The 18,412-nt window shown below is 44.8% G+C and overlaps 1 long non-coding RNA gene across 1 annotated transcript in view; it reads left to right on the top strand.

The window, feature by feature from the left end:
• The window catches only part of LOC149434816 (uncharacterized), a 30,198-nt gene extending 12,877 nt beyond the window's left edge, over positions 1 to 17,321 (top strand). The window contains exon 3 of the long non-coding RNA XR_016308617.1: positions 16,758 to 17,321. This is a non-coding gene — a long non-coding RNA (uncharacterized LOC149434816). The remainder of the gene's footprint in view (positions 1 to 16,757) is intronic.
• The last annotated feature ends 1,091 nt before the right edge of the window (positions 17,322 to 18,412 follow it).

Genomic DNA, 18,412 nt, shown 5'->3' with positions numbered 1-18,412 from the left:
GTGTTTTTTTTGGGGATGTTATACTGGAAAGGATGTGACCGTTGATGAAATAGCTAACTTTTGGGGAAAAATACTAATCTCCTCTTACCTGACACACGGTAATAGTTTGATAATCCCAAAGTCTGATCCCTGACATTTTATTTTTCTGTGTTCTCAAGATTCTCTCTCTACTAGGTGGCGCTGATAGGCGGCACTGACTGGCACTGATAGGCGGCACTGAAAGGCAGCTCAGATGGGCACTGATATCCGGCATTGATGTGCACTGGTAGGCACTGATATGTGACATTGATGGGCACTGGCAGGTGGCATTGATGAGCACTGACAGCTGGCATTGATGGGCACATGATCAGTGTAGATCTCCCCTCCGAGGAATGCCGATTTACAAGCTCTCCTCTGTTAGCGTGACAGCTCGTGAGGAGAGGAATGCCGATAACCGGTATTTCCCTGTTTACATGTGATCAGCTGTGATTGGACACCGCTGATCACATGACCGAGCCGACATCTTCGACTCTTTCCGTGATCGGTGATCCGATGTGTCCGAGGGACACAGAGCATCGTCGATCGCCGCGCTGCAGGCTCCCTGAGCCGCGCATGCACAGTGAGAATGGGAGGACGTCATATGACGTCCTCCCAGAACGAGAGAACCACCTTGCGCCCATCATATTACTATGCGAGGTGGTTAAAGATCATTGGTGTCTTACTATTGTCCTTGCCACGTGGTGATGGACCTGGATCTATGCAGCAGATGGGAGGTCCTCATTTACACACAGTCGGCTGTGATTGGACACAGCTGATCACATGACCGAGCCGACATCTTCGGCTCTTTCCGTTGATCGGTGATCCGCGGTGTCCGAGGAGCACCGCTGATCGCCGCTCTGCGCTCCTGGGGCCGCACACGCGCAGTTATAGCGGGAGGACGTCATACGACGTCCTCCCAGAACGAGAGAACCACCTTGCGCCCGTCATTTCCTTATATGGCGGGCAGGAGGCGGTTAAAGTGCACTTATAAAGAGTTTTGAACGGATAAAAGACTTAATTGGTTTTCAATCCATTCCTATAGGAAACTGCGTTTTGGTTTACAAATTTTTCACAATACAAAAAGTCCCGCAGAACGAATTGAATTCGTAAACCGAGGTACACCTGTATATATTAGGGCTGGCATCAAGCATTATGGGGCATATTTCAACAGTATTTGCTAATAGTTAACAGAGGGTTTAGTTTTTTTTTTTTTGCTTTTAGTTTTTTTTGTTTTAGTTTTTTTTTGTTTTGTTTTATTAAATATAATATATATTTTATGACTTCGCCTAATTAGTTTATTACATTGTGGGTGTTTTTAAGCAAGCAGCAACGTGATAAATATTAAACGTGTCGCTTGATGTGATAATGAAGGCGTTGAAAAGACTTGCACTTCTGGGTGTACATGTGCACAATAGACACCACCCTACTTTAGTGTGGCACGTGGTATAAATTTCCTTTTTATGAAGTGAATCTGAATATGGAGATATATGTAATTGGAAAACGCTGAGGTGCAAGAATACTGAAGTGTTCACCTTACAGCAGTACATTGCATTTTGTATAGAGTAAGGAAGGGTTACAACTTCTGTAAGGTTTGTTTTTGCCTTCTGTGTCCTAAAGAGGGACTGACATGGGGTAATTCCATAAAAAAAAAAACCAAAAAGTAAAATTTAAGCATTAAAAACACAAGCATAAGTATTTTGTATGCCCATCAACACATAATGCTGTCCAATTAGACCTGACTACAATGGGCGGTGCAAAGACTTGACTCGCCAGCTGTGTCCCCTGCTCCTGATGTTTCCAGTGTGACGTCACTTCAGGTCCCTGTACAGCAGGGCTTGACAAATGTGCTTTGACTCTAATGCCCTGTACACATGATGAGAATATCGGACGAACGATCAGCCGTTTTTTTTTCACCTGCTAGTCTCACATCGAAAGTGAAAAGGTTATTAAAGATATGAACATTCTCCTATGATGTCATGTATTGCGTTGTATTTGTATTGTATTTTCAGACGACTAATGTACCGATTAAATGAAAAACGTACGATCTGGTATCGTATGAGGAAAAGTTTTGCGCTTGTCTCTTCGGATATTGTCGTACGAATTGTAGTGATCGGCTCCCAAAAGCTGTGTACTATCGATCCGATTATCGGACGATCGAGTCCTCGTACAAAAATTTTTGTACGATTTTCTTATAGTGTGTATGAGGCATAAGAGCCTGCTAAAAAAATAAATAAATAAAAGAAGGCAAGTGTATGTATGTATATGTGTGTGTGTGTGTATATATATATATATACAGTCAGGTCCATAAATATTGGGACATCGACACAATTCTAACATTTTTGGCTCTATACACCACCACAATGGATTTGAAATGAAACGAACAAGATGTGCTTTAACTGCAGACTGTCAGCTTTTAATTTGAGGGTATTTACATCCAAATCAGGTGAACGGTGTAGGAATTACAACAGTTTGCATATGTGCCTCCCATTTGTTAAGGGACCAAAAGTAATGGGACAATTGGCTTCTCAGCTGTTCTAAGGCCAGGTGTGTGTTATTCCGTCATTATCCCAATTACAATGAGCAGATAAAAGGTCCAGAGTTCATTTCAAGTGTGCTATTTGCATTTGGAATCTGTTGCTGTCAACTCTCAAGATGAGATCCAAAGAGCTGTCACTATCAGTGAAGCCATCATTAGGCTGAAAAAACAAAACAAACCCATCAGAGAGATAGCAAAAACATTAGGCGTGGCCAAAACAACTGTTTGGAACATTCTAAAAAAGAAGGAACGCACCGGTGAGCTCAGCAACACCAAAAGACCCGGAAGACCACGGAAAACAACTGCGGTGGATGAGCGAAGAATTCTTTCCCTGGTGAAGAAAACACCCTTCACAACAGTTGGCCAGATCAAGAACACTCTCCAGGAGGTAGGTGTATGTGTGTCAAAGTCACCAATCAAGAGAAGACTTCACCAGAGTGAATACAGAGGGTTCACCACAAGATGGAAACCATTGGTGAGCCTCAAAAACAGGAAGGCCAGATTAGTTTGCCAAACAACATGTAAAAAAGCCTTCACAGTTCTGGAACAACATCCTATGGACAGATGAGACCGAGATCAACTTGTACCAGAGTGATGGGAAGAGAAGAGGATGGAGAAGGAACTGCTCATGATCCTAAGCATACCACCTCATCAGTGAAGCATGGTGGTGGTAGTGTCATGGCGTGGGCATGTATGGCTGCCAATGGAACTGGTTCTCTTGTATTTATTGATGATGTGACTGCTGACAGAAGCAGCCGGATGAATTGTGAAGTGTTTCGGGAATATTATCTGCTCATATTCAGCCAAATGCTTCACAACTCATTGGACGCTTCACAGTGCAGATGGACAATGACCCAAAGCAGACTGCAAAAGCAACCAAAGAGTTTTTTAAGGGAAAGAAGTGGAATGTTCTGCAATGGCCAAGTCCATCACCTGACCTGAATCCGATTGAGCATTTCACTTGCTGAAGACAAAACTGAAGGGAAAATGCCCCAAGAACAAGCAGGAACTGAAGACAGTTGCAGTAGAGGCCTGGCAGAGCATCACCAGGGATGAAACCCAGCGTCTGGTGATGTCTATGCGTTCCACACTTCAGGCTGTCATTGACTGCAAAGGATTTGCAACCAAGTATTAAAAAGTGAAAGTTTGATTCGTGATTATTATTCTGTCCCATTACTTTTGGTCCCTTAACAAGTGGGAGGCACATATGCAAACTGTTGTAATTCCTACACCGTTCACCTGATTTGGATGTAAATAACCTCAAATTAAAGCTGACAGTCTGCAGTTAAAGCACATCTTGTTCATTTCATTTTAAATCCATTGTGGTGGTGTATAGAGCCAAAAATGTTAGAATTGTGTCCATGTCCCAATATTTATGGACCTGACTGTATCTATCTATATATATATATATATTTATTTCAGGTACTTATATAGCGCCGTCAATTTTACTCCACGCTTTACATATATATTGTACATTCACATCAGTCCCTAACCCTCAAGGGGTGTACCATCTAAGGTCCCTAACTCACATTCATACATGCACATACTAGGGACAATTTTAGACAGGATCCAATTCACCTACCAGCATGTCTTTGGAGTGTGGGAGGAAACCCACGCAGGCACAGGGAGAACATGCAAACTCCAGGCAGGTGGTGCCGTGGTTGGGATTCGAACCAACGACCCCTAGTACTGCCAGGCGGAAGTGCTAACCATTTAGCCACTGTGCTGCCCTATATATGCTTCGCATGGGTTGTCAGCACCTGGGGCAAGGCAACTTTTAGGCGACGAGCTTCATGCGATGCGATTTGCCGCAGGACAATCGTGGCAAAACTGCACCATGTTTTGGAGCCTGCATTTTGCAATCAAAGCAATTTTGCCGTGATCCCAAAATGACCAGGTGTGAATGGAACTGCGGTTCTGGATGCGGTTTTAGAAGCACAGATTCGCATGACAGGCCTAGATATGTGTTCTTATCAAGGTGGTTCACACAGATGCGGTCCACATGTGTTGTGTTTTGAGTGCCATTGCGAAAAGGGTCGTCCTGTGAGTTTGTAGCGGTGCGTTCCAGACTCCCAAGTGATAAGTAGAGTGGCATGTGGACATAAGTGACCATATAATATTATTATTATTATACAGGATTTATGGCGCCAACAGTTTGCTCAGCACTTTACAATATAACGGGAGACAATACAGCAACAATACAGTTCAATACAAGAGGGATGGGAGGGCCCTGATCCTGGGAGCTTACAATCTAAGAGATGATTGCTATTGACAAGAGTTTTTGCATTGAAGTCGATGGGAGGTAGTGTGTGTGAATCCAGGCGCCAGGACACAATTTCTAGTCGCTATGGCGACCTGGCTCCTGGGATGATTCGAGCCTTGCTCTACAGTTTTGCCCTGATACGTTTCGTCACTTCCGACTTCATCTGACCCTCTGTCAGGTGTGACGCCAAGTACAGGGGATGGGGCTGGCGAGTGTGGTGAGACAATATTTTCACCAGCCATTGTACAGTAGTCTGGGCATATCTGACCGCATTTATTAGTGTTGATGGGCATAAAGAATGCTTATGATCATGCTTGTGAGTGTTTTTAATGCTTAATTTTATTAGATCGTTTCAATAAATGGGATTACACAATGTCTGGGGTGTAACTGTCAATTTTGGAATGAAGCTGTTCAACTGTAATAGTAATATACAGGCGTACCTCGGTTTAAGAAGGCCTTGGTTAACGTAATTTTCGGTTTTCTAATGAAAATTAATGCCTCGGTTTTCTAATGAAAATTAATGCCTCGGTTTACAAATTTTTTTTCGCAATGCGAACGGATTAATTGGTTTTCAATGCATTTACAAATTTTTTTTTTTTTTTTTTAATTGTGTCCCTGCACATTATTTATGCCTTTTTCAAAGTGCACTTTTATAAAGCGTTTTGAACAGATGTGTGACGGAGGGTAGGCAGGACAGAACACACAGAGTAGATGGCAAACGCACAAAGCTTTATTGAGACAAAAGATGACAGTCACTCAATAGGGGGGTTCGCCGGAAGGGTGACCTCCGCGGGAAGAGAACAGCAAGGAGGGTCTAAAACACTTATAGTCCAGTACAGGGGCAAGGAAGAGTCTGTAGCAGATTGTAATCCAACAGGGGGAGTAGGGGGGTCAACACGGGAGCAGTTCAAGTAAAACAGGGAAAAGCATATGCCCACGGGTCCGACAGGGTGCCCGGTCTCCCAGGGATAGAAAGTAAGACACAGGTACCCGTTGAGGTCTGGTGTAGGCGGGTGGTCTCTCCTGTTGGACTGGGGTCTAGGGCAGCTGGCAGGCAATTCACCCTGGACTGGGGTCTCCGGCCACTAGTAGACAATCCCCCTGGACTGGGATCTGAGGCAGCTGGTAGGCAATCCCCCTGGACTGGGGGTCTCAGGCAGCTGGTAGGCAATCCCCCTGGACTGGGGGTCTCAGGCAGCTGGTAGGCAATCCCCCTGGACTGGGGGTCTCAGGCAGCTGGTAGGCAATCCCCCTGGACTGGGGGTCTCAGGCAGCTGGTAGGCAATCCCCCTGGACTGGGGGTCTCAGGCAGCTTGTAGGCAATCCCCCTGGACTGGGGGTCTCAGACACAGGCAGGCAATCCCCTTGGACTGGGGTCTCAGGCACTGGCAGGCAATCCCCTTGGACTGGGGTCTCAGGCACTGGTAGGCAATCCCCTGGATTGGGGTCTCAGGCAGGCTTGGGTGCGGTTCCCCCCCCTTGGATGGGGGTCTTGGCAGAGTCTAGCCACGAGGTTCCCTCCACAGCTGGGCTCCCTCCTTTTGGATAAAATCAGAGTGCAGCGCTAAAAAATAATAAATACAAACGAAAAAAGTCCGTAATAATTAAATAGATGTATATATAAACGAATCCCAAGGAATAGCTGGTAAAGCCCGGAGACAATGGAAAGAGTGCGCACTCACCGGACGCGCATGGGAAATGCGCATATGATAAATATCCCCTGGAATATTATGGAAGTGAAGAGAATAAGCTCCAACTCTGTAAATCATTCAGCCTGGAGATGTATGAGAGAAGTCCGGAGATCCCCTTTACAGATGGTATGGTAATCAGCCAGGATCCAGAGCTCCGTCCCTCCGGTGGTGGTGAACACACACTACAGGAATCCTGCAAATGGATTTAGCTTTTCCCTGAGGTTATGTTACTCCATGTGCTGGCGTCCATCTTGGACACGGGCCGCGCTTCTTGTGACCGCGTCCTTTGTCCAGGGACATCCGCAAGCTCGGGAACTTCCTGCGCTGCGGCGACAGGGCTGGGGTGGCATCAGTGAGATGCTGCAGCCCGGATCATCCCTGCAGCAGGTTCGCACTTCTCCCGGAGAGGTGTGAACTTCACCACCTTCTCCTCTCAGGCCAAGCTGGAGGGGGAGAAGATAGAGGCAGGGGTGGTGAGAGCCGCACCTCTCGTCCATCTGCGGCAAGATGAGAGGTGGAGGGGGGGTCAATGGACAACAGGGAGAAATCAAGCTTGGAGACAGTGGACACAGTGAGGGGGGGGCCAGGATGACACTGGGCCCCCTGGGGACATCAGAATTACCTGGTGCAGGAAATTATTTAATGCAATTTGGGGACATGTAGCAAGCTGGCAGGGAGGGGGGAAGCTACAGTAATTGAATTTGGCAGGGTGACACGGAGGACATACAGTGATTGATTCTGAGGGACGTTTGGTACAGGGAATTAATAAGGGGATTAAGCAAAATCAATAACTGGCAGGGGCCCCTATACCGTGACACAATGAGACTTTTTTTTTTTTTACTTTTTTTCTGACCCCGGAACAGATTAATTGGTCTTCAATGCATTCCTATGGGAAACCACGTTTCGGTTTACAAATTTTTTGCAATACGAAAAGCCCCGCAGAACAAATTTAAATTCATGAACCCGAGGTACGCCTGTATTTTGTATTTTTTTTTTTTTTTTTTAAATGTTTACAATGGAATAATAAGGGAATTAAAATAAAAATAGATCTTTTTAATGGTGGGATAAAAAGTGCAAAAGCCCTGAATAACTGCCACTCGCGTCCCTGCTAGTCATTGCTGAATATATTGGCCCCAACTTTTGTTAGCTGCCTGAAAAAAATGACTACTTAGGCCTCTGTGTGTAACCACTTTTCTGTGATCTCATTCATTCATTTTCAGAATGACCTTACCTGTATCCTAAGCATGTGGTGTATAAACAGCTAAAGGTTAATAAACTTTACAGGCCGTAGACCTGTAATAATTGACAGAGTGATGAATGATTTCATTGACAAATGGCATGTGATTGCATCATACAGGTCAACCAACCTCATAAATGTATATTAAAGGTGCTGCAGAAAGCTTTTTAACTATTTTATATACAGACGTGTAAATGTATGACATGAATTACTGAAACGACATATGAATGACTCGGAGGAGCCTTGGTAAAGATCTGACCTTATGGTAGGACGCTAATCCCGGGTTCACACCGGATCCGAATTTGAAATCGTGCAACTCCAAGTGAGGCCGCACGATTTCAAAGTCACGTGTCAGTGCGGCTTCAGGGGCAACATCCGTGCAACTTCATACAAAGATGTCTATGCAAGCCGCACCTGAGATCGCAAAAAAGCAGTGCGGGAACTACTTTTAAAATCGGATGGAGTTGGAGTCGCACCGATTTTGAATCGTTCCATTGCGGACAATAGGGTGCGACTTGTCATGCAATTTGAAACTGTGGGCTTGATCGAGGTTAGGATTTTTTCTTTTTTTGTGTTTTTTTTTTTTTTTTTAAAAAAAGAATAGCGTCAATAAAGTGGCGCTCCACCCAAAAGAGGAAGTTCCGCTTTAAGGACTGCTCCCTATTAAGGATTGGCACCTTTGACGGGTACCCGCTCCCACTTCCAGTCTGATCGCCTAGGCCAGGGGTGGGCAACTGTGGCCCTCCAGCTGTTGTAGAACTAAAAGTCCCATGAGGCATTGCAAAACTGACAGTTACAAGCATGACTCCCAGAGGCAGAGGCATGATGGGACTTGTAGTTCACCAACAGCTGGAGGGCCACAGTTGCCCACCCCTGGCCTAGGCGATCGGAATCGGAAGGTGTCTTCCCTCCCTCCCTGTAGTCTTTTCGAACACGTGACAGGTCCCAGAAGACTACGGGGCCATTCATGAAGCGCAGCGCTTCTCGCACATGTGCAGTGGGTACCCAGCTGTGAAGCCGCAAGCTGTCACAGCCGGGTGCCCACAGTGAAGATGCCGGCCTCCTGGAATACAGGACGGCCTGTGAAACGGGCTGGGGGGGGACACACCGAGGGACAGGTAAGTGGCTGTTTTTTACAAGTCAGCAGCTACAGTTTTTGTAGCTGCTGACTTTTTTTAATTTTTTGACAGTGTGAATGGAACTCCGCTTTAAAGCGGCGCTCCACCCAAAAGGGAAAGTTCCACTTTAAGTACTGGTCCCCTGCTCCCGTGAGGAATTAGCACCTTTGGGGAGCGGGTACCCGATTTTGACAGGTACCTGCTTCCACTTCTGCTGTGACCGTCTAAGTGTTTGGAAGCAGACGAGCCCCAGAAGACTACGGGACCATTCACAAGGCTCAGTGCAGTGGGCACCTGGCTGTGAAGCCAGAAATATATATATTTTTTTTTTAATATAACAGACTCATTAAAGCAGAGCTCCACCCAAAAGGGGAAGTTCCACTTTAAGGACTGGGTGCCCACACTGTAGATGCCAGGGGAGCGAGGACAGCTGGTGAAACCGCTGGATCGTAGGACAGTTGAGTTCTTTAAATGTCAGCAGCTACAGTTTTTGTAGCTTTAGGTTTGACTGGAGCTCCACGTTAAATGAAAAAAAAAGAAAAAAAAGTCTCTGTTTTCCTGGAGGGCTAATGTAGTTGTAGTAGATTTCCTACACTAGATGAAATTATCATCACAGACCTTTGCAAAATGAATGCCCTTATCGGCCCAGAATTGCAGGTACAAAGGTTGTAGATGCACCCCAGACTGGTGGAGAACCTTTGCTACACGACAGATTGATTCTTACTAATAAAGCTGTTGATTTTCTGGATAATTTTTTTTTTTTTTTTTTTTTCAACTTCACATTGTCTTGGTTTTTATAAAATAAGTTACACATGTAATGGTTCTTGCTGTGAAGACAAACATTCACCGTTGCAGGAATGTAAACCTTTTTGATCGTATTTAAAAAAGGCCGATAATAAAAGAATAATCATATGAATCTAGTTACTCTTAATACATTGAAGATGCTGACTGTTCATTGTGTGCATATAGAGTCATCTCAGCGATTTGCTGGCATAACACATCCTATTTAGGGTAAATATTGAAACAAATGCCTTTCATACCGAGCATACCAGGCACTGACCTGCCATTGCAAACTAGTGTTGAAAGCTGAGCTCCAGGCATATGTAAAAGACAAAAATGAAGGCTGCGCTGTATCCGTTAAAATACGGCTCAAAAAAATGAAAGGAACACTTTGAAAACCCATCAGATCTCAATGGGGAAAGATCTCCTGCTGGATCTCTATACTGATATGGATGGGGTAATGTGTTAGGAACGTAATGATGCCCCATTTTTGGATGGAAATTAAAATTTATCAACATACAGAGGACTGAATTGAAAGACACCCCGAAAATCAAAGTGAAAAAATGATGCAGAAGGCGAGTCCATTTTGCTGAAATTTCATTGAATGGTTCTTAGTAGTTTGTATGGCCCCCACGTGCTTGTATGCATGCCTGACGTCGGGGGAGGCTCCTAATGAGACCACGGATGGTGTCCTGGGGGTATTTCCTCCTAGATCTGGACCAGAACATCACTGAGCTCCTGGACAGTCTGAGGTGCAACCTGGTGGTGTCGGATGGACCAAAACATGACATCTCAGAGATGTTCTTTTGGATTTAGGTCAGGTGAGCATGGGGGCCATTCAATGGTATCAATTCCTTCATCATCCAGGAACTGCCTGCATACTCTCCCCACATGAGGCTGGGCATTGCCGTGCACCAGGAGGAACCCAGGACCCCCTGCACCAGGAGGATCCCAGGACCCACTGCACCAGGAGGAACCCAGGTCCTGCACCAGCGTAGGGTCTGACAATGGTTCCATGGATTTCATCCTCATACCTAATTATTATTATTATTACTACGAGTTTATATAGCGCCAAAGGGTTTGCTCAGCGCTGTACAATAGGATGGCAGTTAGGGTGCCATTGTCTAGCCTGTAGAGGTCTGTGTGTCCCTCCATGGATATGCCTCCCCAGACCATCACTGACCCACCACCAAAAGGTCATGCTGAACCATGTTACAGGCAGCAGAACGTTCTCCACGGCTTCTCCAGACCCTTTCACGTCTGTCACATGTGCTCAGGGGGAACCTGCTCTCATCTGTGAAAAGCACAGGGTGCCAGTGGTGGACCTGCCAATTCTGGGGTTCAATGGCAAATGTCAATCGAGCTCCATGGTGTCAGGCAGTGAGCACAGGGCCCACTAGAGGACGTCGGGCCCTCAGGCCACCCTCATGATGTCTGTTTGGTCAGAGACTTTCACACCAGTGGCCTGCTGGAGGTCATTTTGTAGGGCTCTGGCAGGGCTCATCCTGTTCCTCCTTGCACAAAGGAGCAGATACTGGTCCTGCTAATGGGTTAAGGACCTTCTATGGCCATGTCCAGCTCTCCCATAGTAACTCCCTGTCTCCTGGAATCTCCTCCATGCTCTTGAGACTGTGCTGGGAGACACAGCAAACCTTCTGGCAATGACACGTATTAATGTGCCATCCTGGAGGAGTTGGACTGCCTGTACAACCTCTGTAGGGTCCAGGTATGGCCTCATGCTACCAGTAGTGACACTGACCCTAGCCAAATGCAAAACTAGTAAAAAACAGTCAGAAAAGATGAGCAGGGAAAAAAATGTCAGTGGCCTCCACCTGTAAAACCATTCCTGTTTTTGGGGTCGTCTCATTGTTGCCCATCTAGTGCACCTGTTTTTAATTTTATTGCCACCAAAGCAGCTGAAACTGATTAACAACCCCCTCCGTGACTTACCTGACCAGATCAATATCCCAGGAGTGTCACTGACTTGATGCTAGATTCGGATTAAAAAGTGTTCATTTTATTTTTTTGAGCCGTGTACATCATTAAATGTGTGTCCCTGTGCCAAGCACCTAAGTTTAATGATATTGGCCTCCTGTAGTCCCAGTGTAGAAGCTGCACAAGGAGCCAATCTCTTTTGCTGCTTTCCAAATACTCTTTCTGGTTGGAGTGATGTAGAGAGGAGCCCGGCAGTCTGCTGTTTCTCCATTCACTGTACAGTCACAGGTTGAGGTGGGATGTAAGTTTCTGTCCAACCAGTTGTGAAATCTACAAAGTCCGCCCGTGTGGAGGGAGCCTTAGACGGCAGAACACACCGCAGGTCTTCTTTGCGGGTCCCAGAACTAGTGTAGAAAAGGGCCCATTTCCTATTGTCTCCATCTTCTTGCTGCTAATGCTATGCGTATAAACATACCATGCAAGTTTCTGTGAGGTGTTTTTGTTTTACTTTCTGGTACGCCCTGTTAAGATATGCAGTATTCTGGTCCCTTTGTAATCAGTTCAAGTTGATGATAACAGTCGATGGATGAGGCATCGTTTACTAAAGCAAAACTATACTTGCCTCCCCACCAGCAATACGCCTAGACATCCTCACCGGGATCCTCGGCTATCCTGATTGGCTGTGTGTGTTTGGGATGACTTCATTCAGAGGGCCATGCTTATTAGAGTTTATAATCTAGAAGACTTCTTTTGCTGTGGAAAAAAACATTCCCCTCTGGGTGATCTATGTACATTGCAGGGGTATTATCACACTTCCTTGCAGCTTCCTACCTTTTTTGTTCTGATGAAATGACTGTTTCTCTGTGTCCATGTGCAGAATGAATGTGAATGGCAGTGACTTCATAATTACCAATTGGCTGATGCACCTGCAGGGCTCTGAGGAATGTGGCAGGGTCTGCATCCCTTTAGACATGATTTCTTTTGGGATTATCTCACCAAAAATGACATTTTTGTTGCAGGGGATGCCCAAAATCTGACTTGGTGCAGACTTCTGAGAAAACCAGTGAGCCAATCACACAGTAGGAAATAAACAATTTTTGGGGGGCGTTGTGTGTACCATCTGTGTACAGACCGCCTCCATGTTGCCATATTGCATTTTACATAAAATTACATTATTTATTACATTATTATTTTTATAACATTCAATTACAAGATGACTTTTATCACAATTGTAATATTATTATTATTTCAGGCACTTGTATAGAGCCATTAATTTACGCAGCGCTTTACATATATATTGTACATTCACATCAGTCCCTGACCCTCAAGGGGTGTACAATCTAAGGTCCCTAACCCTCAAGGGGTGTACAATCTAAGGTCCCTAACTCACATTCATACATACACATACTAGGGCCAATGTAGACAGGAGACAATTCACCTACCAGCATGTCTTTGGAGTGTAGGAGGAAACCGGAGTACCCGGAGGAAACCCACGCAGGCACAGGGAGAACATGCAAACTCCAGGCAGGAGGTGCCGTGGCTGGGATTCGAACCAATGACCCGAGTACTGCCAGGCGGAAGTGCTAACCATTTAGCCACTGTGCTGCGCATATATATATATATATATATATATAATCTATTATTTTTTTTATATATCTCTATATATCTATAGATATATATATTAAAAAAATATATATATATTTATTATTATTATTATTATTATATATATTTTTATATATATATATATATATATATATATATCTATATCTATTATTTTATTTTTTTTTTTTTAACTTTTTTTTTTTTTTTGTCTCCCCACCCCCATAAAAGTGGAGTCTTCTTTAACCTCTTGGCTCCGGCTGCACATTTGTGTGTGATTTCAGAAAAATACTCTCCCTGCGCGCTCCCAGCACACATGTCCGGTACTCACTGAAAGGTCTCGTTCTCCTCTTTCGATCGGGACCTTTCCCGATCATGTGACGGCAAATCACGGCGGTCACATGACCCTAAAACCCCACTCCGGCTTCTGAAACCCTTAAAGGACCGGGAGGCGCCGGCGCCAAGGGGTTAAAGATGTTTATTGTGGCCACTGATCTGCCTTCATTATTTTAGGATCGTAGTTCTATCATTTCACTTGTGAATTATTGGTGGCCTACCTTTCTGTGGAGGCTGCTGTAGCTGAGTCATGCATGAGACCTCAAACTGTGCTGTCTGACCCCGCGTTGTAATTGACGGTTTTTTAGCAGCCCTTTAATTAGCAGTCATGATTGAGCCATTTTCATGGGTTAGTGGTAAACATAATGTTTAAATACTTGTAATAACATGAACTGCATTTTGCACACCTACTTATACTGAACTTTGCCTGCTTTGTAGCAGACATCATTATTATGGCTGTTAAACGATAATTACAGAGATTGGTATCAACCTGTTATGTGGGAAACTGTTGTCTTTTATATTGCATTTTAAAAAACGAATAACATAGAACAGCAATGGAAAGCGCAAAAACCGCTAATATTGCCATTGCAAAATGTTTGTTCAAAATGGTGTGCGTGGTGTGTTTTTTTTTTTTTTCCCATGAATTACTAATGAGGCTAGGTTCATATCTGTGCGGGTGGTGCTGCTGCGGATCCGCACAAAAATCCACCCGCACAGAGAAATGCGGACCCGTGGGCGGGTGCCATTAGTTCTAAAGGCACGCCGCCCACACTGGAAATCGCAACCGTACTGGGAACTGAGGTTCCCCTGCAGGCTGCGTTTACAGAAGTGCAGGGACTTCTTCTCTGCCTGTCACGGGGCACGTGCATCCATTCCAATCAATGGGCTCTTGTGCCCGCGCAAAACGTGGACCGCAGGAACGCAGATGGGAACCAGGGGTGACACCTAAATCAAGGGAAGCAGTACGATTGATCACTGAAGTCCTTCCTGACTTCCCTGATCATTGCACACATCAGTACGATAACAATGAATGTTGATGTAGGTATGCATTTGGACTACTTCTAGTCGTTCAAACCTCCCCCCCCCAATTCCGGGCAAACATTATCCCTTGCAGTGGGCCTGTGCTCTTGCTGCAAGAGTGAATTGTTTGTTTATATCTAGAGCAACAATAAAAGAAGATGGTCTTTCCCAAATGTCTGATCCTCCCCACAGCTAGAAAGGCCCCTGCAGCTTCTACAGCCCCATGCCCTAGTATTCTAGGCTTCCTCGTAGTCTTAAGACTTGAAGAATGGTCACCATTGGCCATAATGGGGCCAGTTATAGAATGGTCAACCGGCAATGAACACAGACGGAACGTTTAGCAGCCAGGAATGTAACAAGTTTTCTGAGCCTTGTTTATAATTTGTCCTGAATGTTAGGAAGCCCAAATACGTGTGTGTGTGTGTGTGTGTGTGTGTGTGTGCATATATGTATATGTATATGTATATATATATGTATGTATATGTGTGTGTATTTATGTATGTGTGTGTGTGTGTATGTATATGTATGTATATATATATATATATATATATATATATATATATATATATATATATATATATATATATATATATATATATATATATTATTATACAGTATTTATAAAGCGCCGATAGTTCGCTCAGCGCTGTACATTACAAAGGGGGACAGAACATGTGACAGAACAATACCAATACAATGCAAAACATGAGGGGATTGAGGGCCCTGCTCTTTGGAGCTACAATCTAGGAGGGAGGGGATGGTGGTACAGGAGGAGATAGCTGTGGGGGATGGAGTGGTAGGAAGAGTGGAGGAGGTCGGCAAGTTAGCAGGGGGTGGGGTAGGCTTCCTGAAGAGATGGGTTTTCAGGGTGCGCCTAAAGGAGAGGAGAGTAGGTGATAATCTGATGGGTTGGGGCAGGGAGTTCCAGAGGATGGGTGACACCCTGGAGAAGTCCTGGAGGCGGGCATGGGAGGAGGAGACCAGGGAACTAGAGAGAAGGAGGTCTTGTGAGGAGCGGAGTGTGCGTGTTGGGCGATACTTGGATATTAGATTAGTGATGCAGGTCGGGGCAGTATGGTGGACGGCTTTGTACGTCAGTGTTAGGATTTTGAATTTGATCCGTTGCGCAATCGGAAGCCAGTGGAGGGATTGGCAGAGGGGGGTGGAGGACACTGAGTGGAGGCCAGTGGAGGGATTGGCAGAGGGGGGTGGAGGACACTGAGTGGAGGCCAGTGGAGGGATTGGCAGAGGGGGGTGGCGGAGATGGAGCGGTTGGAAAGGTGAATGAGTCTGGCAGCCGTATTCAGGATGGACTGAAGCGGGGATAGCCAGCGGCGAGGCAGGCCAGTGAGGAGGGAGTTGCAGTAGTCGAGTCGTGATATGATGAGGGAGTGGATGAGCTGTTTAGTGGTTTCTGGGGTTAGGAACGTGCGGATTTTGGTGATGTTGCGGAGGTGGAGTCTGCACGAGTTTGTTAAAGATTGGACTTGGGGCTGGAAGGATAGGTTGGAGTCCAGAATAACACCAAGTACTCTGGCCTGCGGGGCGGGTTTGATATTGGCGTTGTTGGATGTGTGTGTGTGTAATATATATATATATATATACACACACACCTTGGATTGTACGCCCCTCGAGGGTAAGGGACTGATGTGAATGTACAATATCTATGTAAAGCGCTGCATAAAATTGATGGCACTATACAAGTACCTGAAATAAATATATATATATATATATATAATTTTTTTTTTTTTTTTTTTTTTCTTGGGAGGTCAGCTTTAAAACCCCCCTAACTGATGTTTTCAACTAGCTTTTTAATGTTGCAGTGTATGATGCCTGTTTTTGTTTTTTTTGTTTTGTTTTTTTTAGCTGCAGTGCTACTTTGCCAAAAAGAATAAACTTGGTCATGTTAAAAAAAAAAAAAAAAAATTGAGTACTGTCCGTGATACTTTTATTTGCACCAACATACAATTTTGAGGACACGTTTTCGGGGAGTGTCCCCATTTTCAAGGTCCAAGCAGAGTACTGCTTGGACCCTGAAGAAGGGGACACTCCCCAAAAGCTTGTCCTCAAAATTGTATGTTGGTGCAAATAAAAAAAAAAATCACGGACAGTACTCAATTGTTTCTGTCGCAAATGCACTAATACAGCTACAATCACCTCAATTTACAAAAAAAAAAATTCTATTTAGCTTCATTTAATTTTTAATTGTCTTTCCTTTTGGAAGATGGAGGAGACAGCCACTGAACCTGCACCTCGTAAGCAAAGACGCCGGAGAAGGAGAAAAGGTCAAGTTGAGGATTTGAACGGCCAGCAGTTTCTTACCCAAGTGACAGAGCTGCTCAACACCAAGGAAGATGAGTTGGATATGCTGGGTCAGACCGTGGCCTGCAAATTGCGAAAAATGAGAGAAGATCAGCGATTGGTTGCAGAATACCTTATTAATTACACTTTGTATCTGGGTCTCATGAACCGCCTTGAGAATGATGAAAAAACAAGACCGAATTATAATTTTGCAGAGTATTCTGCTTCTGGACTGGGACATGAAAACGAAGCCCAAAATTCTGATTCTTCATTTGGGATTTCGGACAGGTCTGGTGGATTTAAAGACGGGACCTAAAATTGTTTAAAATCCAGGTTCAATGATTGGGACGTAAGTTCTCATTGGATGTATGTTGCCAACTTTTTCTGCTTACTTTTGTTTCATAGCTGTAATGTTTTCTTAAAACTTTCATGAGGAGTTGCACTCGAAGTTGACTTTTCTAATAAAGTATTGTGATTTATTTCCTAACGTGTGTCGTGGATCTCTGTGTAATGTTTTATTCTCTCGGAGTTTCTTTATAGGTACTGGGCATACCTGGCAACTATTTTCCTAAAAATTTTTTTTTAACTATCTGTTTATTTTTACAGCATCAAGTTACTAGTTTTGCACCCAACTGTCATCCTTCTTTAGAACCGGTTTGAGCCCTGATGGAGTAAAATATTTAGTGCATGTGTCAGCGGGCTTCTGTACACATCAGGATGACTTCTCTACCCATATATTTTATTACGAATGTAGATGCTGCTTAGAGGGAGGTTGTAATGAAGGTCAGAAGCAGTTAAAATGCACTTGTCAAATTCAGGGCCCATTCCTATCTTCACATGATGTGGCAGCATGCAGTTAAATGCACATTACAGGATAGAAAAAAAAAACTGACAATATGGCGCGATGGGTGCAGCCTTGGCTGAGACAAACTACATTGATGGAAAGCACAGTGTGGTCCAAATCCTTAGGAACCACTGAAGAATCCAATCAAGCTCACCGAACGGAACACTTCTGAGGGACTGAAGAGATCTCTAAGCTGCAAACAGACAAAAATAGGAAAGTGCACCAACTAAGTGTAGTGGGTGTGTAAACATTCATTAAAGGAAGTCCATTAGCAAAGTAAGATGAATTACTGTATTTTTTGCTCCATAAGACGCGCCTAGGTTTTAGAGGAGGAAACCCAGAATAAAAAATATTGTGAACCAATAGACTGCAGACATAGTACAGGAGATGACCGGAGACTGCGGATGTAGTACAGGAGATGACCGGAGACTGCGGATGTAGTACGGGAGAGGACCGGAGACTGCGGATGTAGTACGGGAGATGACCGGAGACTGCGGATGTAGTACGGGAGATGACCGGAGACTGCGGATGTAGTACGGGAGATGACCGGAGACTGCGGATGTAGTACGGGAGATGACCGGAGACTGCGGATGTAGTACGGGAGATGACCGGAGACTGCGGATGTAGTACGGGAGATGACCGGAGACTGCGGATGTAGTACGGGAGATGACCGGAGACTGGCGGCTTGTCGGACAATGTTGCTCACAGTGGACGCAGGAACATTAAGATCTCTG

Source organism: Staurois parvus, unplaced genomic scaffold, assembly GCF_062004578.1.
Source record: "Staurois parvus isolate SC_StPar_1 unplaced genomic scaffold, SC_StPar_1.0 ptg001669l, whole genome shotgun sequence".
NCBI classification, from domain to species: Eukaryota; Metazoa; Chordata; class Amphibia; order Anura; family Ranidae; genus Staurois; species Staurois parvus.
Note: the sequence above shows the minus strand (reverse complement) of the source record. Positions and strands in the feature narration are given on the sequence as shown.